This window comes from Bactrocera neohumeralis, chromosome 3 (assembly GCF_024586455.1).
Source record: "Bactrocera neohumeralis isolate Rockhampton chromosome 3, APGP_CSIRO_Bneo_wtdbg2-racon-allhic-juicebox.fasta_v2, whole genome shotgun sequence".
In the NCBI taxonomy this organism is placed as follows: domain Eukaryota; kingdom Metazoa; phylum Arthropoda; class Insecta; order Diptera; family Tephritidae; genus Bactrocera; species Bactrocera neohumeralis.
Window position 1 is genome coordinate 37,894,004 of NC_065920.1, and position 23,421 is coordinate 37,917,424.

The 23,421-nt window shown below is 33.1% G+C and overlaps 1 long non-coding RNA gene and 1 pseudogene across 1 annotated transcript; one reads left to right on the forward strand and one right to left on the reverse strand.

The window, feature by feature from the left end:
- The first annotated feature begins 10,154 nt into the window (after nt 1–10,154).
- Nucleotides 10,155–11,083, forward strand: LOC126753503 (uncharacterized). Its single transcript, XR_007666161.1, has 2 exons — nt 10,155–10,530; nt 10,675–11,083. It is a non-coding gene; the product is annotated as an uncharacterized LOC126753503 (long non-coding RNA).
- A 6,818-nt stretch (nt 11,084–17,901) lies between these two features.
- LOC126753004 (putative nuclease HARBI1) lies at nt 17,902–20,232 on the reverse strand (annotated as a pseudogene).
- Nucleotides 20,233–23,421: the final 3,189 nt, after the last annotated feature.

A 23,421-nucleotide genomic window follows, 5' to 3' on the forward strand; every position in this document is an offset into this window, starting at 1 on the left:
TGGCGAAACCACTTAAATCCTTTTTTATGATTTCATGATATATTAAAACAACTGACTTTCGATCTTTCAATACTTAATAAGGTGAATTAAGCCTGTTAGTTGTCAATTAATGAATGTTTTTAATCATTTGTAACAAAAAATGATTTCTATTATGCATCAAATTACAAAACGTTTCATGAAATATGTTTAAATTTCGCATTTTCTTTGATTTTCATTGTTTTAAATTTTTATTAACGATCTTGAACGGCGGCAACAAATTCCTCCGTTCACATACATATATTTTTGGTATAATTTCAATCTGGCCGTTCCAGTCATTCCAATTGCAAAACGTCAAAACCTACCCAATCCAGTCAACTGTCAAAGTTCGGTAGGTGAGCTCTCAAATTTCCAGTGACAGGAGAGTTGAGCATCCCATTATTCCTGATGAAAAGGCTCCCCAAACCATAACTGATCCTCCACCGTGTATTACTGTTTGCACAGTGTACCTATTTTTCAGCGACATGTTGGGAGAACGTCGTACATACGATTTTCCGTCGAACAAGAATAAATTGAACTTACATTCGTCACTCCAGAGAACTCTATTCCAGTATTGGGGATTTTTCTTCAGCATTTCCTTTGCTAATCGCTACCGCTTCTTAATATTTTTTTTGATACTTATATGCGGTTTTTTTACGCCTCCTGTAAACGCTTTCTTATCGTCCGAGCTGTCACTTCTACATTAATTTCTTGTCCAACTTAGTCTTTATTTCACGCGAAGTCATGAAAGAGTTGTTTTTGCTCGTCCTACAAGTTATTCGGTCTTCTGCTGGAGTGGTTTTTCGAGGTCTGGTTTTCCTGGTAGGGGTTTCAATTTTGTTTGTTATTTTTATACAATTTATAGTTCCAAATATCATGTTTTTGGAGCAAGCAAAGCGTTATGCGATAGCTGACATTCGCAATTTCTTCTTTTGATAGCACCTTACAATTAAGTCTCTCATTATAGGAGTAAATGACTTTTTTTGTACATTCTAACAATTAAAACGTTTTTAATTGAACGTTGTTTTATTGAATTATACTCACTTTATCACTAAGTTCAAAAAAAATCCGAGAATCAAAAGAAAGAACTGCCCGTTTCTAATTATGCGGTCAGCCAAGAAACATAAACCGGGAAATAATTTTAATTTTTTCAGTAACCAATCAGCAAATAGTCACGTGTTTATTTATCAATAACGTTCATAGTCTACACTACGAATATGGGGACTTATAATTTACAGTCCTCGTCTTAAAAAAGTATACAGTGATTTTATTTTATCTAGCATATCGTTTCTAATTATAAGGCCACCACTGTATATCACCTATTAAAACCTTATTTACATACAAAATAAAAAAAACCGATAACAATTCACAGTTATATACTATAAAAAAAAATTAACAAAAACTATATCACTCCATATCAAGACGCAGCTCTCAAGTAATTGCTCAAGAAAAAATACATTATTTCTCAAGTAATTTTTGGCAGCAGGTTACGCATTATATATTAGAAGAGCAAGAGAGAATAAACAAAGAAAACAAACTTTGTGCGTAATATGTATGTGTGTGTGTATATGGTAACATAAATATTTTCATTAAGATTTAAGAAATGTTGTTGATGATTGGTAGGTTTTATACAACATTTCAAAATGGAATATACTTCATAATAATGATTTCAACTAATTTAGGATGAATTTGACGATTACTTCGAAATTCCTTCAAGAAACAATTGTTGATTTGATGTTTCTTCGCAAAACAAGGTTTGCCATATTCACATTTTACTGAAAAAAAGTATCAAAAATTGGTACTAGATTTCTTGAGAGCTGCGTAAAGTTTGTCGCAGGAAAGTATCTTGACCGTTTCTTAAGCGTTTTTATATGAAGTTTTTACGTTTCTTGAGAGCTGCGTACTAAGCTTCAGAGAAAAATAAATTATATATATACATACATTTTATATGTAAAGATATTAAGCCCCAAATTCTAATTTGTAATTAAAAACTTTCTAAGATCGTTCTAACTTTAAAGCCACTTAATGTAGCGAGTCTGTTTCAAAAATCTTTTTTTTAATATTTAATATTTAGCTCCTTGTAACCACTAAAAAAGGAAGATAAGAAACCACAAATGCGAAACGCACAAAGTTTCAATCTTAAAGTTGGGTAGAGATAAATCTTAATTCAAAAGTTTTGTTACAAAATAAATTCTAATTCTAATAAATAGCGCAATAATTACCTTTGGGTCTTTACAACACAAGAAGGGCCTAATAAATATTACGAGAATTTCTGTAAAATTCCTCAACGAATTTTACTTCTAAATTATTAATAAATGCAACAAATTCTGAGGCGGCTTCATTAAGTTGCATTTATCGATCTGGTTTTGGTGTATGAAGATGAATTTCATCTCCTAAATAAGGTAATGGCAGAAGACATGTGTGCATTTTAAAAATTTTCAAATATAAATAAAAGCAATTTCTTTTAAAAAGTGAATTCTGAACTATTATCGAAAGAAATGGATCTAACAATGGAGAGTTCGGGCCGTGGTAAACCCTGGAAATCCTGCCAAGAAAGGTCACTTAAAACAGAATCATGGCACACATTAAGAAGAAAATTATGGCTATGTTCTGAAATGGCTGTGGCTTCGAGTTCTAAAGGCAGCTCACAGTTACCTTTTTTTACGATATTTACGTAACGTAAACCTCACGACTTCCTTAATAAACTAGAGAACATGAAAGGTGTAACTCTAGTACCTCCCATACTTTTAATCTGACCAAAAAGATGCTCTAAGCTGTCCTGACATACAATCCTGAGTGTGACAGCAATCGCCACAATCGTCTTAAACTATTAATGTTAATTAACCATCCCTTTACAAAATTGAAATTATGTGTTGTGTTGTTACCTAACTCATTTACGACCCGAATTGTTTTTAAAACTTTTCTTGCCTCATCTAAAAACTTGTACAATAGCCTCAGTGAAACGCTATGAAAGGTGTCGAATAGTTCATTAAAAAATAAACGGGGGAAACTTTAGTATACCATCCCACGATTTCAGGGTTAAAAGTGTTATGGTTGGATATAAATGAATATAAAAATCAAACGCAGGAAACAAATACCATCTGAAATAAATTTTGTAAAAAAAAGGTCTTATAGCCCTGACAGACGAGCAAAATTAATGCGCCTTAAGCAACACTAATGCGCATTGGAATTTTATGGTGACAGACGGCAGACTTGAGCATTTAGACAGCTGATAGTGAAATTTGTTCATTTATTAAAAAAAAAAGTGAAATAAAAGTGTGCGAAAAAGTTAAGAATATTGGAAAAATTTGTTTATTTTCTGCCATATAAAAATATTAAAATTTGTTTTTGTTAATATACTTGCACATAATTTAATTAGCAATATAAAAACTGTTTGCCTCTGAAGCTGTAAACACAAACAACACGGCAGATTTCAAGCGACATCTGTCAAACAATAGCAGAAACTAGCCCTTTTTGGGCAGTGTTGCCTACTCCAATTTGGCAAATTCAGCCAAATGCACGGAATTCTTGTGCATTACAAACATGCATTAACATGGGTCAAATGCGCAAGTAAATGCAAATTAAGCCCGCTAATGCATATTAGTGCTGTCGTCTGTCAGGGCTATTAGGGCTTATAAGTATGTTTAATTGCATCTTATAGTTTCACAAAGGGATTATAATTATTATTCGCTATATTCTTCCTCCAAATATACTCATATATTGGGTTTCATGCATAAAACGTGAGCTTGTGCTCGGACTCGATTTTTTGAGTAAAAGGTGCTTGTCGTATGCATTAAAAATTTGATGTACATACATATTTGCTTTTACTCACTGCTCAGGTTTGTTCTCGTCTAGCTCAGTTCGAACTAAGTTCGATGAGCTTGTGCTCACTTTCATATGCATAAAAACAAGCGTTTGCTCTTTTTTGTGAGTTCTTGCTCAAATTTTGGCTAGCATGCCTATTGTTGACTCGCGTACACTAAAAAGGAATCATGGCTGAATATTTAGTGCAGTGGTCGGCAAAAGTTAAACTGTGACTGTGTTGGTGAGCACAAGCGAACTGATCCGCATGAGCATCCCAGTTGGAAATTGCGTGAATTGAAAAAAAAGTTATCACTTATTGCGTTTCAATGAGAACATAAAAAAAGGTATTGCATATACAGTGTACATACGTGCATAGATACAAACTTAAATAAAACATTCAAAAATTCATTTGGATTTATGTATGTATGTTATGTAACATACATAGTAACATACATAAAAATATAATAAAAATTATAAAAATAATTTGCATTTGCCTGCTTTAAATTCCGAAAATATAAGTATGTACACGTTATGATATTTCTGTCTTTTTGTCTTTTTAATGTCTTAAAACACAAAATGCATTGCATTTCACCAAAAGCATTTTCAAGCATAAAGTATGTCTCGCAAGGCATCTTTGCATTTAAGAAACAAAGCGCAACAGTCAAGCACGATATTGATTCGTTGCTGTCTCGCCAACGACTAAACGATAGAGCGTAAGAATACGTGTGAAGTGAGAGGGCACAATTGTGCTATGAAATGCCGACCACTGATTTAGTGCCACAAAGAATTACAAAATGTTATCAACTGCGGAAAACAAGTTTAGCAAGTGAGGATAAAAAATTATACAGGTTTATATTCTTGATTATTAATTTCTTTGTATATGTACATACATACAGTGGGGAGCAAAACCGTCAACATGTTTACTGAATGCGACTAAAGGTCCTTATATCTTTTTTTCTACTAGCAGTATCGGCCACATTTATACACCAAAATAAAGATAATAATTCAATTTATTAAAAATAGAAAACAGAACAGCTTTTATTTATTCTTGAACGAAAATGTACGATAAATTCGATTTACAAGTCATTTTGACAGTTTTGCACCACTGTATAAGTATGCCATGAAAGTCCCTCTATATTTACCGGAATGGCTGGGTTCGGTAATTCAATGGAAGTTCTGAGTAGAGACGGAGTTAACAATTTATATAAGTAACGTTTTGTCTGTCGTGGCGATTACTAAAAACTTTTCCAGGGTTTTTTTGTGAACCAAAAAAAAAAAATGCGAAAGTTACTGCGAGACGTCGAAGATAAAGTTATTGTTTTAATTAAAAACGGCTATTCACGGTAATAATAAATGTGAAGAAAAAACAAAATATTGTCCAAGTTGTAAACGCTGGAGGCCGCCCGCGGAAGCTTACCGATGGTGATGCCCGTGCTGTTGAGCGATTATTACGCAAAAATGAATGTAGGACTCCTCGAGAAGCTGCTGCTAAGTTAGAACTAGATGGCGACCCGAAACATACGGCGAAAATCCGAAATCCGCCTTCCAACATGGACGAACTGTGGAGTCGGGTACAGACGGAGTGGAGAAATATACCCCACTCAATTATTGAAAACTTGGTTGAAAGTATGCCCAGACGCATAAAAAGCGTAATAAAAAATAAAGGTCTATGGACAAAGTACTAAGCCCTGTGAAGAACTTAGGTCTAAGTGTATAAGTGCAAAACTGTCAAAATGACTTGTAAATGGAATTTATCGTATATTTTCGTTCAAGAATAAATAAAAGCTGTTCTGTTTTCTATTTTTAATAAATTGAATTATTATCTTTATTTTGGTGTATAAATGTGGCCGATACTGCTAGTAGAAAAAAAGATATAAGGACCTTTAGTCGCATTCAGTAAACATGTTGACGGTTTTGCTCCCCACTGTATGTGATTAATAATAAAATGAAAATACATAGGTTTGATGAAAGTAGCATCTGCTGGTTGGCTAATTATTTTTTTGAGGAGTCCGGAGAAATACGTGGTGGTGATGCTCAAATGAAATGGCAAGCAAACTATGGCTTTCCATTTGCAATTGGAGTGATTGATTGTACTCATATAAAATTAAAAAAAACCACGAATCAAAGCGATGAGAATATTTGTAGAAAAGACTTCCACTCTATAAATGTGCAGGCAACTTGTGATGGGAAAGAACTTTTTACAAGCTTTGACATATCCTGTTCTGGCTCAGTTTATGACTTACGCATCTTACGAAACAGCGAGGTATATAGGATAATACACAATGCATTACTTCTCGGGGATGAAGGCTATGGAATATGTCCATGGCTAATGACACCATTCTGGAACCCAACAACTGAAGTAGAAAAAAAAGAAATGTGGTGTCGTGGGACATAAGGTAGGAACGAAGTTCCTTCGGCTAATGTAGAATCGATACAATTTGCAAAGAAAAAAATAATTTTATGTAGATTGTCTTGATATTTCTCTCAAATTTTGCTGATTAGTTTTTATTTAAGTACAGATAAATTTTAAGAAAATTTACGATTTTAAGAAATAATGAATTACGTAAAATAAAAAATAATTTAAATTGTAACTAAAATAACAAAAAATATGTCTCTTTATTTTTGTTTGACACCATAAAATTACATAGAAATAGAGAGAGAAGGAATGAAAGAACGAAAGAAAGAGGGAGAAAGAGAAAGGTATTATGCACTACTCGCTGGTGTATACGACTGTCGCACCTGATTTTTTAAGGAAAACGAATTGAAAGAATATGGCAACACAATGACATATTCAAAGCTCTAAAGCTTATTCACAAAAGCGCAACGTAAACTTTTTCAATGGTGAAGAAATGTGCATGGGAGCGGACACTTAGTTAGAGCCCGCCTAAAAGTATGCAATTAATACTTAGGCTGTTCATGATAAGGTGGTTATCGGGTTACGTGGTTATGTGATTAAGTAAACAACTACAAAATGCGGTATGACAAAATATACAACTTTGACCAACCTAAGCCCTTGTTTACAGATTATGTGGTTGTTTGCTTATTTCCAGTGTTCGAAAGTCGTTGGAATTTTACTAAATGGCAAAAAAAAATAAATACAACTAAGCGAATGGCATTTCCATTTAGATTTTCTGTTTTCTTATCGGAAAATCTGCTATTAACTTCTGTTTTTTGTTTACAATCAGCACATTAAAACCGAAATAAAAAGCATCAAAAAGCATCACAAAGCAACAAAAAATAGGAGATGAGCGATTTGGCATTTGCTGACGCGCAGCATTTGTAAAAATTTCCATCGTCAAAGCAACACAGAACATTTTATCGCCAATGAATAGATTTCGGAACATGGAGTTCATCTCCCCGTCTACTAGAGATGATTAAAGTTATATCCTCTACCAGTTCTTCCAATACTTCATCCATTGCATTGTGACACTGTTCAGGGCGCAAGATGTCTGCAAATTTTATACAAAGAATTTTTTGAACGCTTAAAATTCGGATTATTTAATAAGCACACCTTCAATAGAATTCATTTCCTGAATAGCAGAATTTATTTTAAATTCGATTATTTTGCTTTTCAAACTTTGTTTAGGCATTTTATAAGTAGGAATTTCATTGAACTAAAATTTTAAACAATGAACAGCTGTTTGTGTAAAAATAAGCAAATACCCATACATAGGACGTTCACGGAGCATAGAGGTTATTTTCAATCTAATAATCGCATAACCCGATAACCACCTTACCGTGAGCAGCCTGACTTTTTTCTCACGCCAAAAAATATGCAACAATTCAACTCCCCATAAACGTACTTAGTGCAAGCACAATTCTCACCCAAAACTAATTTGCATACAAAATTATGTTACAGATTTTCATGCCTAATTATTTTGCAAAACCTAAAGGTGGGCTATAACTAGCGATCTTACAGTCTTTTTCTTACGGGTTATTTCTTACGAGTTTTTTCTTACGGGTTTTTTCTTACGGTTTTACTATCAGTTTTTTCAGTTAGGTCCCGCAGCAAAATCCCAATCTTTTTCAAGAATGCCGTAAGGAACTTCGTTCCAAAAATTCAACAAAGTGTTTACAAAGGAACGTGTCATTATAGAACCGTGTTTTGGGCAATTGAAGCAAAGATTTTCGATACTTCAATAAAAAATTCGTGTATCGACCGAGCTACCGCCTCACGCCTCAATAGCCAGTTGTTTCATTTTACATAACATAGCTAAATTTTTAAAAGACGATTACATCCTCATCAATGCCGATTACAACAATAATGATATATGGCAATTAGGAAATTATATCGAACAACAAACAGCAAGAATTTCAGAAGCTGAAAAAAACAAAAGGAGGATGATCGAAAATTTATTATCAAATTAGTTTGTAATAAAAATAAAATAAATGAATATTTTTATTTTTTTTTTTTTGATTTATAAAAAAATAAACATAAATACCATCCACTTTATACAAAAATAAAATAAGTGTAATTCACTATTTAACGAATAAAAATAATAATAAACAAGTAAGGAAAGGCTAAGTTCGGGTGTCGCCGAACATTTTATACTCTCGCATGATAAAATTAATTAGATTAGATCAATTTGTGTACTTTGAGTATTGAATTGTATTTTCATTTCCTAATGTACATTATAAGTATGTACTTAAGTATATTATACAGAGAAGGCATCAGATGGAATTCAAAATAGAGTTATATTGGAAGAAGGCGTGGTTGTGAACCGATTTCACCCATATTTCGTACATGTCATCAGGGTGTTAAGAAAATATTATATACCGAATTTCACTGAAATCGGTTTAGTAGTTCGTGAGATATGGTTTTTGGTCCATAAGTAGGCGGCGCCACGCCCATTTCCAATTTAAAAAAAGCCTGGATGCAGCTTCCTTCTTCCACTTTTCTGTAAAATTTAGTGTTTCTGACGTTTTTTGTTAGTCGGTTAACGCACTTTTAGTGATTTTCAACATAACCTTTGTATGGGAGGTGGGCGTGGTTATTATCCGATTTCTTCCATTTTTGACCAGTATATGGAAATGCTTGAAGGAAACGACTCTATAGAGTTTGGTTGACATAGCTATAGTAGTTTCCGAGATATGTACAAAAAACTTAGTAGGGGCGGGGTCACGCCCACTTTTCCAAAAAAATTACGTCCAAATACGCCCCTCCCTAATGCGATCCTTTGTGCCAAATTTCATTTCAATATCTTTATTTATGGCTTAGTTATGACAGTTTATAGGTTATCGGTTTCCGCCATTTTGTGGGCGTGGCAGTGGGCCGATTTTGCCCATCTTCGAACTTAACCTTCTTATGGAGCCAAGGAATACGTGTACCAAGTTTCATCATGATATCTCAATTTTTACTCAAGTTACAGCTTGCACGGACGGACGGACAGACGGACGGACGGACAGACAGACATCCGGATTTCAACTCGTCACCCTGATCACTTTGGTATATATAACCCTATATCTGACTCTTTTAGTTTTAGGACTTACAAACAACCGTTATGTGAACAAAACTATAATACTCTCCTTAGCAACTTTGTTGCGAGAGTATAAATATGTGCATATGTACAAAAATTTAATATTCAGGGGTGTTGTGAAATCCAAAACAGAATTGCTTAGCTGTCAGAATTGCAAACCAATTCTGTTTTTCAATGGTGTCACAGAATCTCATTGGATTTTCGACTTTTCGAACATACGCAAAACCAATATTCGAACCAGCTGTTTACTAATGTGACGAAACTTTCACATGAATACATTTGGAAGCATACTATTTAAAGTTTTTAATAAGCTCCGAATTAAAGGAAGATTTTAAGAGATAACATTTACCGTACGATTCTGTAATGTGAGACAGTCTCAAGTCTCTAAATTTGAGATTTTAAGTTAGAGACAATTTTTGAGACTTGAGACGATTTTGCTATTCTGTAAGTGACAGTCACTAAAAATTTGCGAGTCGCTCTACTGAAAACGAACAGGTCTGACCATCTGTCACATTTCATTACTTAGAGATGTACAGTACAGTGATCTGCAGTGAATACTTGGCTTATAAATACACTCTCATATTCATGAATCACCCCCAATATTCACTCACACTTGCTCTCACTAAAAATATTATCTTCTCACAATCACATGGCTTGCTTGTGTAATAATGAGTGTGAATATGTCTCACAATCACTTATCGCTCACACTTGGCTTGGCTTGCTTCTCTGTATACAATTGTTTGAGCTATTCGTTGCTTACCATTAGATGAGTTGAAAGGCTCATGAATACATTCACTAATAAGTGGCTCATTGTTTATTCATGAATACATTCACAAATTCCGTGCCTATTCAAAAATATATTTTATACCTACGCGGAGGGGTTTTAAAAGGAACGAAACGCGCGATTGTAGTGACGTCAAAACTGAAACTTCTTTGTTTATTATCCTTTTATTGAATTATTTTCTTAAGCTTTATCTTACATTCTAGAAATTGGAGAGCATAGGTAGATGAGTCCCTGAAGTTTATACCTACGCGGAGGGGTTTTAAAAGGAACCAGTGAGTCTATTGACTTCGTAAAAACTACAAAACTGAAACTTATTTGTTTCTTATCCTTTTATTCAATTATTTCTTAAGCCTAAATGCAAAGCTTTATCTTACATTTTAGAAAATGAAGAGCTTAGGTAGATGAGTCCCTGAAGTTTATACCTACGCGGAGGGGTTTTAAAAGGAACGGGTGAGTTTATTGACTTCGTTAAAACTACAAAACTGAAACTTCTTTGTTTCTTATCACAAATTCCATCTTCACCAATTACTTCAACATCAAATACGTCTTCACCTGAACTTCTTTTTTCCAAATATTTCAAACATGGGCGCGCAGGAACGTATCGAAGATGAGATAGATCGATATTTTACAGAAAGAATACAATTTGATAACGACTTTGACGCAATTCAATGGTGGAAGCAACATAAAGCTAACTTTCCAAGCATATCAAAACTTGCACTTAAAATATTAACTATACCTGCAAGTAGTGCGGCGTCTGAACGTGTATTTTCCTTGGCAGGCAATTTAATAACTGATAAAAGAAATCGACTTGCACCCAAAACCGTAGATAAAATAATATTCCTGAATTCAATATTTAAGACTAACTAATATGGCAATAAGACCTTAGAAACTTAAAAAACAAAAATATACAATGATATTGAGAAGTAATTTTGTGCAATACCTCAATCTTAATATATATTTAGAAGCTATACTTATAATATATACTTGTATCTTTGGAGTTGAATCTTATGTATGTATGTACATAAATCTTGAAGTAAATTTTATGCTTATTATTTTTATTTTTTACCGAAATTAACTGAAGTTTGTTATTTAGTTTTTTGATAATAATTCATGTAATTTTTATACCATTAAACTGACGTGATTTTTATTTTAATTTTAATTCCATTGAAAGGAACTGAATTATCATTTTATAAAATAAAATGTATTATTATAAGTGATAACATAATAATGTAAGTATGTATGTATATGTGATTTTTTTTAATAATAGAGAAAATTAACACAAAATATGAAAATACAGTTTTTTTATTTCATTATATCTAGTCATTATTAGAACCAGTTACAAAATCCTTGTTGTTATACAATAATATAATAGTAACTCTTACTAATTTCGTAATGGATTTCTTAGCCTTTGGTTCATATCGTTACGGCTCAAGTGGCTTGCGCACAATTGAGCTTCTTCGTATATTCACAAGTGTTTTGTATTCATGAATGTCAGAGAATCCTAAGCAAAGATTCATAAGTATTGTGAGCTCATAAGCAAACACTTGTGAATATATGCTTCATACAAGCTAAGCAGCTCACAAGCCAAAACTCTCTCTCTCATAATTGTAAGTGAGCAGTATTCACACTTATACTCATTCCGTGAATAATTTGCTTGCTTCATACTCAATTTTTCGCAAGTGGCTCAAAGTTGTGTTTAACTCATTCACTGCAGATCACTGGTACAGTACTTGTCCAAAAAATTACGAACGAGAACAAAAATTTAAAGCTTTTTAATATTTCATTCGATTGTGGCAACTCCATTCGCTTTTATTTCAAAAACTTAAGCAAACATGGTAAGCTATATGTTTGTTTTTTTTTGTAGATATGTCTAAAATGTGAAATATTGAGTAAGATTACCGTTATATTGCTCTTTTCTTGGCGTCAGTGCTCTTTTTCAATTTTGATCATTAACTTTTTACCAAGTGCGAGAACGACTTACGCTGATATAAATTATAATTTTAAATAATTAAGAATAGTGTCGAAATGTATTGCCGAAAGAAAGATAAATATATTAAAAGAAAAGGTAAGTACAAAAATAATAAATCTTTGTCAAAAACACGTTCGTTTCTTAATTGAAGTTTTTATAAAGGAAATGGGTAGGAAAAGTGACATTTCATCAGAAAAGAAAATGAAAGTTGTAGCTCTTTTGAAAGAAGAAGCTTCGAGCTACTCAGAAATTGCCAAAATTGTTGTTATTTCTAAAACATCTGTGGCTGAAATAAAAAAAAAAGCTTATTGAAGTTCCTAACGAGAATATGATTAGTGATAATAATCGCTCAAACTGCGGGTGAAAGAGAGTAACAAGTGGAAGGGAAGATCGCCTTATTGTAAGAAAAGTGCTAAAAATAGAACTGCGTCAGCGCAAAGTATTTTACAAAACATTAGAAGCGCTGGCGTTAAGATATCTCTTCATACTCTACGCAGAAGATTTTACGAAAACGACTTAAAATGCAGGAAACCAGCGAAAAAGCCAAAATTAACGGATTTGATGCGTCGAGTTTTGTGGGCTCAGCTGCACAAAAATTATGATTCAAGATATTGGAGCAAGGTACGTTTCTAAAATATTTATATTTTTTTTAAATTTATTTCCTTTTTTATTTATTTTTTAACTAACAATAGTAAGCATATTAGAATTGTATTTAACATTTTTTGAAAGGTTATCTTTAGCGATGAATGTCGTTTGGAAGCAGTGACTGAGACAGCAAATTACGTTCGCAGAAGAAAGGGGGAACGATATTCTAGCTCCTGTGTTCTTCCCAGGGTAAAACATCCGCCTTCAGTGATGATTTGGGGCTGCATTTCTGCAGAAGGTCCTGGTCCCCTACAATTCATTGAAGGCACAGTGCGATCTGTTCAAAACATATCTGTACTTAAAGATACGTTGATGCCTTATGTTAACCAACTTAACTTTCCGCCAGAAGAATATATGTACCTTTATGCAAGATGGGGCCCCATGCCATACAGCTAGAAACAGCATGAATGTCCTAAATGAATTGCATTTGGAAGTCCTGCCTTAGCCTGGCAATTCTCCGGACCTAAATCCAATCGAGAACTGTTGGGCATATCTTAAACGAAAGGTCTATGAACGAAGTAACACAACAATTGACATTTTAAAGCGAAACATTGAAGATGTCTGTACAAATAACGTCGAATTGCACAGAATGATACTAAAAATGCATTCAAAGCTTGCCTGATAGAATAAAGGCTGTGTTAAAAAATAAGGGCGGGGCGACAAAATATTGAATATGACTCAATACAAAAATATAATAATTTAAGTTTAATGTATATAGTATATAAAAAATAATTTTTTTCTAAAATACGCAAAATATTTATGTTCTTATTAATGATTAAAGTTGGAACTCTGCATATTTTTTCTTCGTTCGTAATTTTTTGGACAAGTACTGTATATAAAACCTGAATGAAAAAATACTGTCGATAACAAACATTAAATTATTTTTAACGCAGTAAAAAAGATGAATTACCAATAAAAATAAAAATAAAATCTTGTATTTGAAATACTATAGAGCTAAAATTTATGTGAAATCGATTTTTTTTTACTTTTACCTGATTGAGTATTGTATAAAACATAAACACCATCAATCGATTATTATCTGTGATGATCTCTATAAGTGAATTGTCAATACATTCAAAATGGAAAACAAAGGTAAGTAAACGTTAAATAAAATTTGCTGTTATATTCTTTTACTTGTATATAATTAACTGTTGCAATTCCAGAATCCTTGCGTACAACGAAAGAGCAAATTGAATGCTACTTAGCATTTCTAGAGCTTCAACCTGAAATGAAGCTCCACAAGAACGATCCCACGCGACCCAAAAGGTTAGAAGAGCTGTGGATCGAACTTGCTCAACAGCTAAACGCTCTAAAGGGTCCATCACGTTCCCCTACCAAATGGAAGGAGGTAAATCTTTACATACATATATACTTATATATATATATACATATATTTCAATTGTAATAAATACTTATCTTGTTTATTTTACAGTGTTTTAACCACTGGAAAAACCAGATTCGCTCAAGAGCAAGAAAGGCAAAAGTAAGTAAGGATATTGACAGGCGGAGGACCAATGCAGGAAATTCAATCCTCCGAGTTGGAAGAGCGGGCGATGGAAACACTAGGGAGGACCGTGGTTGATGGGCTGCCTGATGTCCCAACTATTGGAGTAGAGGTATGATTAAATAAAATCTTTGCGTATACTTATGTTTATAAACATATTTTTATTAGTAAATAAAATGGAATGTTTTCTTTTTTCGTTTAGAACGACATTATAATCAATCTAGATCCGCAGAGTCCGACAGTAAGTGAGATGCCATCAACGTCACGTTCTCGAAGGCAGACTTCTCAGGAAATGTTTGCTGACATGATGGCTACAATGAAGAAGAGGAGCGAAGAAGAGGCAAAATTTAGAGAGACATCGCAACAATGCTTCCAAAATGTTGCAGACTCTTTGAACAATATGGCAAGTGCTATTTTAAAGCTATCGGAAGCTGTTTAAAAAAAAAAAATTAAAAAAATATTTGTTTAAGTTAAGAAGATATTTTTAAGTTGTTCTTAGTAATGTTTATACTGTACATACACACCAAAGAATACGTTTATGTTAAACTATTTTTAAGTCGTTCCTATTAATGTATATAACGTACATACATATAAAAGAAAACTGAATAAGTTAAATGATTTTTATGTTCCTATTAATGACTGTTATGTACATATAAAAGACTGAATAAATGAATTTATTAATTTTTTGTGAAAATATAAATGAAATATTTATTTGTAAAGATATTTATTTACAAAGATTGTGTGAGAGAGTTTAAGCAGTTACGTCGTGCATTTATTCCTGCAGTGTAATACTGATTTGTTTGAGCTTGAGAATTATCAAGGAAGCAAGAATGATAGAATACAAGATTACGACACTAGTTTGCAGTTAGTTTTTTTCGGTTTAGCTCTTGACAATTCTTACAAAAACAAATACATTGTGCAACAATTTCGTGACGTCACACTTATGCGTTGAGACGAACAAGCATAGAAATGCATACAAATTGTAAACAGAAAAGTAAACACTTTTTGAAATTCCGAAAATAATATTAATTCATTCGTATTTGCTGGAAAAATTTCAGTGGAATGTTTAGAATATTGTTGAGAGAAAATATGTATATAATTAGTTTTAGGCACATCCACAATAAATAGAGTAGCATGTGTGGAAATTGTTCAAATGAAGAAAACCAGTGTAAGTGTACTGTTGTATTTATTTAAATTTCTAAGCATAAATATGTATATTAATTTTTTAAAATGAAATGTGCAGTGGCTTGTTGTAATAATTATTATGCAATTAAAGGATCGAAAACGAGTTTTTTCAGTTTTCCGGCCGATTTAAAAGTTGCCAAAAAATTGGTGTTATTTTGCAAAAGAAATGATATATTTAATACTAAATTAATAATTCCACAATTCTTTTATCATAATTTCATACATCTGATACATCTGAACTTATAATATACAGTCAGCGTCAAAAATTAGCATACAGCTAGTACTTACATGTGAAACCGTAAAATTTTCTTTAATAAAAACGATTTTTGTAAAAATGTTTGTGTGTAATATATTATTCACAGTGAGATGTTTTATAAATGACAAATTCCAGGAAAGGAAAAAAAATTATTCACAGAATATTCAAAATGAAAGAAAAAAATACCTGAAAATTGCAATCAAAAGTTAGCATACAGAATGTGTTACATAAGAATTTTTTATATTACCTTAGACAGAAAAACAAAATCTAATATTTAGTTGGACCTACTTTAGACTTTATAACTGCTTCCATACGTCGCTGCATGGAGCTCACCAAATTTTGGGTAACTTCAGATGGAATTTTCGCCCATTCCTCCATCAAGGCCACTCGTAAGTCATTTTTGCAGTTTATGGGACGCTTTCTTATATTTTTATCTAAAATATCCCACAAATTCTCAATAGGATTGAGATCTGGCGATTGCGGAGGCGAATTTAATTGCTTTGGAGTGTTGTATAATAACCATTCCTTGACAATACGCGCTGTATGCTTTGGGTCGTTGTCTTGCTGAAAGACCCAAGGCTGTGTAAGACCCAATTTTTGCACACTCTCTCTTAAATTGTCTTTTAATATCGCTAGGTAGTCTCTGCTATTCATCGTTGATTCAATAAAAACGAGATTTCCAGTACCACCAGCTGACATACATCCCCAAACCATCACGGAGCCTCCGCCGTGCTTGACAGTAGGAATCAGGTTTTGTGGAAGAAGCTCACTGTTTGGTGTTCTCCAAATCTTACCTTGATTTTTTCTGCCAAATATCTCGAATTTGCTCTCATCGGTGAATATAATGTTATTCCAGAAAGCTTGTGGATCCACTAAATGATTTTTTGCAAAGCTGAGGCGTTTCACCCGATTTCGAGCAGAAATATAAGGTTTCTTTCTTGGTACTCTACCATGAAGTCCATTCTCATTTAGAGCTCTGCGTACGGTGGAGGAGCTAACTGGCGTACTTCGTTCCTGGGAGAGATTTTCAGCAATTTTTACTGCGCTAGAACTCGGATTTTTTTTAACACCTCGAACAATATTTCGTACTTCAGTTGCACTCAGTATACGTGGGCGCCCAGACCGATGAGCATTATTGGTATTTCCACGAATTGTATTATTATTTATAATTTTCTGGATCGTTGCTCGACTTTTGTAGAAAATTTTGGCAATTTCGCCTAAAGATTTACCATTTTTTCGGTGACTCACCACTAAATTTCTAATATCAACTGAAATATGTATCTTTACCGCGAACCATTTTGACGCAACCACTCAGCCCGAATTAAAGCAACGAAATAAATTTCAACAGTGATTGAAATTTAAGGACTTACTCAAAACGTTCATAAGCATTTTACGTTTTTCATGCAAGTACTAGCTGTATGCTAATTTTTGACGCTGACTGTATGTATATATTTATATACAACACAAGAAACGTCTTCTCCATTTGAATCACAACTTAATAGACAATTTTATTATCAATAGGCCGATATATTTCTTTAGAAATGATTCAAATCTTTTCACTCAACAATATTCAATCGCTTCACTAAAACTTTTTATTAAAATCGAAAGAATTAATAATATTTTGCAAATTTACAAAAGTGTTTACTTTTCTGTTTACAATTTGCAAGCCATTTGACAGTTTTTCACTCTTCTTCTTCTCAACACGTAACTATGACGTTTCATAATGGCGGTTGTCGTAATCTTGTATTCTATCATTCTTGCAAGGAAGGAAGAGTTCTCAAAATTTTCCATGTCGATTTCATCGAAGTCACAAATACCATGTTTTTGCAAAATGTTGTGGAAAATTGAGCAAGTATAAACTAAGTACGCGGCGTTTGAGGGTGTATACCTCAGCACTCGCTCTTTAGATAAGCAACGGAAACGAGACTTTAAAATACCAAAGGCTCTTTCAATTATGTTCCTGGCCTTTATATGGATTCTGTTATAAAGAACTTCATTTGGTGCAGATGGGTTTGATATAGGAGTCAAAAGCCATGGCTCTAGTGGATATCCTGAGTCACCTAGAAGCCACTTAAATGAACCAGAAACATGTTCCCTTATTAATTTTATTCTGGCCGTCGATGTTCTCCAAATTCCGGAGTCATGGCATGAGCCATGAAAACGGGCATTTAAATGGCGAAAAATAAGTTTGTCGTCACAAATCTAAAATTCATATACATACATGCATACTTATAAATATATTTATTATATTAAATTAATAATTTAACCTACCGCTTCTACGTTAATACTATAGTAACCCTTTCGGTTCATGTATTCATGTGGAATAGCGTTAGACGACGAATACGGTCCAATTACAGCAACATGGGTGCAATCAATAGCACCAATCCTTTTATTCCAAACTTATTATGGAAACTAGAAATATATTTATGTTTTGATATACTTGTTTAATTTAACTCATATATACAAAAGTATATATGTACTTTACCCTATTTTAATCGTGTTGTAGTGCTCTGTTGCATTTGGGAAACTTATTTCCACATTTTTGTGTTCCAACACAAGTTTGCATATACGCCTTATACTTCGGGATATGCTAGGTTGATTCATGGCAGACAAATGGCTATTTCCAATGCAGTATTGGTATGAGCCATTTAAAAAAAAATATAGCACTGAAACGAACTAGAAATAGTACACCAATGTTTAGTAAAAAATTTTAATTCAAAAGCATGAACCCTCACCCGAATCTCGAAAGGAATAGCAGACTTTCGGAAACGATTGTCGTGAGGTTTCAAATCCTGTATAAGGTCCCAACACAACGATTTCGGAAAACGAAAATATTTTCTAAATATTTCTTCCTCCAATAAAAATGGATCCTCACTATTCCTTAAGTGCGCCAAATTCCTCCTGTTTGCATTTCTGATTGAAAGAAATGAATAATATTGTTATATTCATTGTTTTAAACAATACTTACCTTTCTTCATTTTCATATGTTTCTAAAATTACCAAAAATCTGCGTCTTCTTCGTCCATTGCTTGTTTTCTCTTTTCCTAATACGTTTGTGACCTGCTTATTACCACCTCACAAAATTTGAGACAATGTTTTGAGACTAGGGACTGAGACTGTTTAGTGAATAGTAACTAGTCTCAAATTGAGACTTTACCGCAAAATGTGTCAAATAGAGACTAGAGACTGGTTACAGAATCCCGCTATTAGTGAATGAATAAAGACGCATTTGGGTGTTAAGTTTACGTTTTGTAAATCTTCTTTAAGGGAGAAAACTGCTTTAGAATCTCCAAACCAATTAAATTTTTTTTCCTAAAACTCTTTAAAATGTATGGGCAGAAAGCGAAGACTTTGACGTGGGATTTCTCGGTTTTTCATTTTTACGATTTTTGGGGCAAAGTTTGCTTTGGCATTAAATTATTATCTTCTATTTAAACTAAAAAAAAACTAAGAAAAGTTAAGTTTGAAAATATGTTTAAACAACATATGTAAGTAACATTTTTTGGCCCCTTTTTTCAGATTTTATAAATTTTTTAGAATTTTACAATTTTGAAATTTTCCTAGATTAACTTGAACATAAGTTATTAACAAATCTCTTAGAACTTTGTGTTTCCGATAGAAATTGCAACCTGCAACTGCCCGCCATCCGACAAATGCACATGCGAGATGCATCGAGCAATTGGTTCCCTAAGGCAGAATATCAAAGAATTCGTATCCAAACAATTTTCGGATGATGTTTAAATATGTATATACTATCTATAATCCCTAGAAATTTCGCCTTAATGTGTGCGATTATCTTCTTGCTTTGTTTCTGACAGCAAAACCGATAAAATTGGTTTCCGTGACACCCAAAACCGATACAAATTCTGTTTCAAATATCAAACCAATAATGTCTGAATTCATGACACCTACAGCTTTTTTTGATCGGTTTCAATTCTGATTCCGACAACTATCAGATTCCACAACACCCCTGATTAATTAATTATACATACATACATATGTATATTAATAAATGTAATCGTTCAGGAAACTTCAAGCTTCTTCCACAAGTTTTTCTTGCAAAATCTGCAATTTTGCGGAAAGAACTTTGTTTTGCTTTAACAAAACAGGCCTGTGCAGATTTTGAGAATTTAACTCCCTTGTCTCATCAGTCTCATAATGACTCAAAACTGCTGTTGACTTTTTGTTAACCTTCAAAAATAAACAACATATAGCAAAATGTAAAATAAAATAAAAAAATTTACAGTTTGATCACCGCTATCAGAGCAACGGCCTTTCTTCGCTGTTTGCTTCTGATGTTGCTGTTTTTTTGTTTCTGATGTTGTTGTTTCTGATGCCTCTTCTAATGTATTCAACGTACAGTTGTCGCGATTGCTTCCAAGAAAGAGTTGAACTGTAAAAAAAAACTGTAAAAAAGCGAAATCAACAACAAAATTGAAATTCGATAACAGTGCACTTACCGGGAAGTTTGTTTGTTGAGGGATTAGAATCAGAACAAAGCAATGAGGATAAATCTGTTTCCCAGTTTTTTTAAATAATTTTTTTATTGCCTGTTTTATTTATGTCAATTTTACTTTTAACGCGACTTTTCATGTTTGCTATTTTTTTTATAATGTTTTTCTACGTCAGTTCAATCCCAAATTTTTGCCAAATTTCTTTTACACATATGTATTTCTATTGCTTGTTTTTTTTTTTAATTTAATACTTGGTAGCTGACTTTTTTCTAATAAATATTTATTTTCTTTTATTTTGTCTACCAAAAATTTTGAAATATCGTCAGTTTCCATTTTATTATTATTATATAGCTCTACTTCAAATTCACTACCACCTGACGACATGTTTGCACTTCAAAAATAATTAGACGTTTGATCTCCCTTTGCTCAAGTAATTGTAATTGGTTTGAACTCGTTGAGCAAGAGCTGTTGCTGTTTGATCGAACTCGACTTACGAGCAAATGCTCACTTGACTCAACTAGCGCTTTTAATCGTTTTTATGCATCAAGTGCTGAACATAATGAGCACGACAGACTGCAAACGACATCTGTCAAATATTAAAATACACACGTTCTTAAGGACGCAGTTATTTTGACAGCTGCACGACTACACGACTGCAGGCCGACAGTTATCGCTCTCGCTAACTTTAATAGGGGTATTCAGACCAGCCTTGTTAATTCGTTAGTCGTTATTCGGTAGGTTTTTACATGTATTTAGTTTTTGTAAAATTAACAGACTATCGTTCTATCGATTAACGGATTTAGGATTCACAACGCCATTTTTAGTTCACTGTCGTGCTGCTGCAGTCTGTCGCGCTCATTGTGTTCAGCACTTGAGACCCATTAAGTTAGAAAAGTTGTTAAGTTAGAGAAATCGTCTTTGTTAAAAAACTGTTTAATTACGCGCAACTGGGACTCGATGCGTTGAGTACCTCCAGCCTAAAGTCGTCACTCCCATCTTCAACCATCCCAGGAACCCAGTGGCCTTCGACTCTCTGCCCTAATGATCAACATAGTTTAATACTAAAGCTTCGCGGCAGTAATTATACCAGTCATATACATATAGTAGCGCTAGATAAAACTGGTTCTCTGATAAAACTGTTCGTCCTCACTTCCTCATGCGACCAATGGGATGCATACGCATACATTAAATAAAACACTTGAGGAAGTGGAATTTTTACGTTGTAGGTATCGCTTGACCTAGCCAACGCAGTTCGGTTTCGACAACCACACTTCCAGCATCAGAAGACCCCAACAGTGCTACTGTTATTATATATAATAATGATAGCGTCATTGACGCTTTATGTGTGCTCTTCAGCAAAGGAAATACATACATATGTATGTACATTTTTCCTTACTATCGAATATTTGGATTATGAAGGCAACTGAGGAAGGGAGTAGCGTTTTTCGTTGTTTCCGCTATTAAGCACATTTGTTCGCCTTACCACACCTCGGCTGGTTGACGTTTCGATACAATCTATTTAAATGCCTTAAGGTATATTTTTATCACTTTAAAACTTAAGTATTTTAACTTACCTGGTAAACTCACTTTTTTAAATACACTCTAATTTTTAATACTTACATACATATTTATATACTTACATATCGTCACCTGAAATGCAAAATAACGTATCATCAAAAAATTCGAAATTGAGTGTCTTATTGATTACGATTCACTACTTCAAATTACGTAAATAATATTACATATGTCTTAACATTTTCAGAAAACTCTGCGATCAGATATGAACCAATTTTAACCAATATTAAATTTTTTTTCACTCGTGTTCCATTTTATTTCGTGTCTCATTCATGCCACTGTAAATTTCCGAAAATGTTGTTACGTTATTTTGCATTTCAGGTGACGATATGTATATATATTTTTAATTTTATATACTTATACATACATATTTTTAATACTGGATACAGACATTAACGCGGAATTTAAATTAAATGAATATGAAAATAATTACAAAACTGGAAAAAAGTAATTGTACCTTGTTTAGATGTAACAATATCCGTTACAGAAGATGTGGTTTAAAGAGGGTGATAACATAACTTTTAGATTTCACGCATTGGCAGCCTTGCCTGCGCTTAACCGATTATTTCCCAAGGGTAAAAATAAATGTATATTTTATGGTTTTATTGTTTCTTACGTTTAAAAATACATAAAAAAAGAGAAAATTATTAAAAAAAAAAATATTGGTTAATTATTTTTCATTCCGTGAAATGTTGCACCTACGCAACGTTGGGATTACTGAACTTATATTATACAAGCAAGTCATAAAAATACATTTAAAATATTTCACTTACGCTAATACTATAGCGATTAGCGTGAGTGAAATATTTTAAAACAATCAGCATGAAGATGTATTTGACATTTTTTACACATATAAATTGTTGTACTTTTACACTGTCTGCATCTTCTTCGACGTTTATTTTCGTGCTCTTCTATGACATGACCAATATTATCGAAGCGAATATTGGAAGGTAATGCGTTTTTGGATGGTCTTCCTAAATTTCTATTTGAATTACCCAAAAAGTGAGAATTATCTGTAAGTTGGGCTTCTTCGGTTTTCATCAAAATAACAGCAACGTAAGATTTAAATTCTAATTGAGTCATAGATCGCTCATTTGCCAGATTGTAAATCTTCCACGAGTTTACTAAAACACTATCTATCAAATTGATGAACAGTGGCCACCACCACTTTTTGGTTCTTACTCGAATCCTATAATTGGCAATTCCATTATCATGCAGATCGACGCCTCCCATATTTTTATTATAATCTGCTATAACCTGGGGCTGTGGCACATTCACCATTTTTTTTATTTTTCTATCGTAACGTTTTGCCGTAACCAATGGTTCGATTTTTGCGTTGTTAGTAGCCACAGTCACCACAGAATTGTCATTCCATCGAACTAATAATACTTCATGTTTTTGGTCAAAGCTGAAATCAAATGATCCTCTCTCTTTTTTCTGAAGAGTTTTCGTATTTATCATGGTTTTATTCATTGTTCTATTTTCTCGAATAGTACCAGTGGCAAAATAGCCTTTCTCTTTCAGAATGCAAAATAATTTGTGCGAAGAAAAGAAATTATCAAAAAAATGCGATGTTTGCGAGGATCTTCAATGACAGACAATAGGTCCAGAACAGTTTTTTTCTCATAGACCTAAATCATTTCTATTGTCGTTACTATCCTTTCCGCAATATGGAATAAACCGATACAGATAACCAAGACCGGAACTACACAAGCACCATATCTTGAAACCAAATCTTAGCATTTCCTTTGAT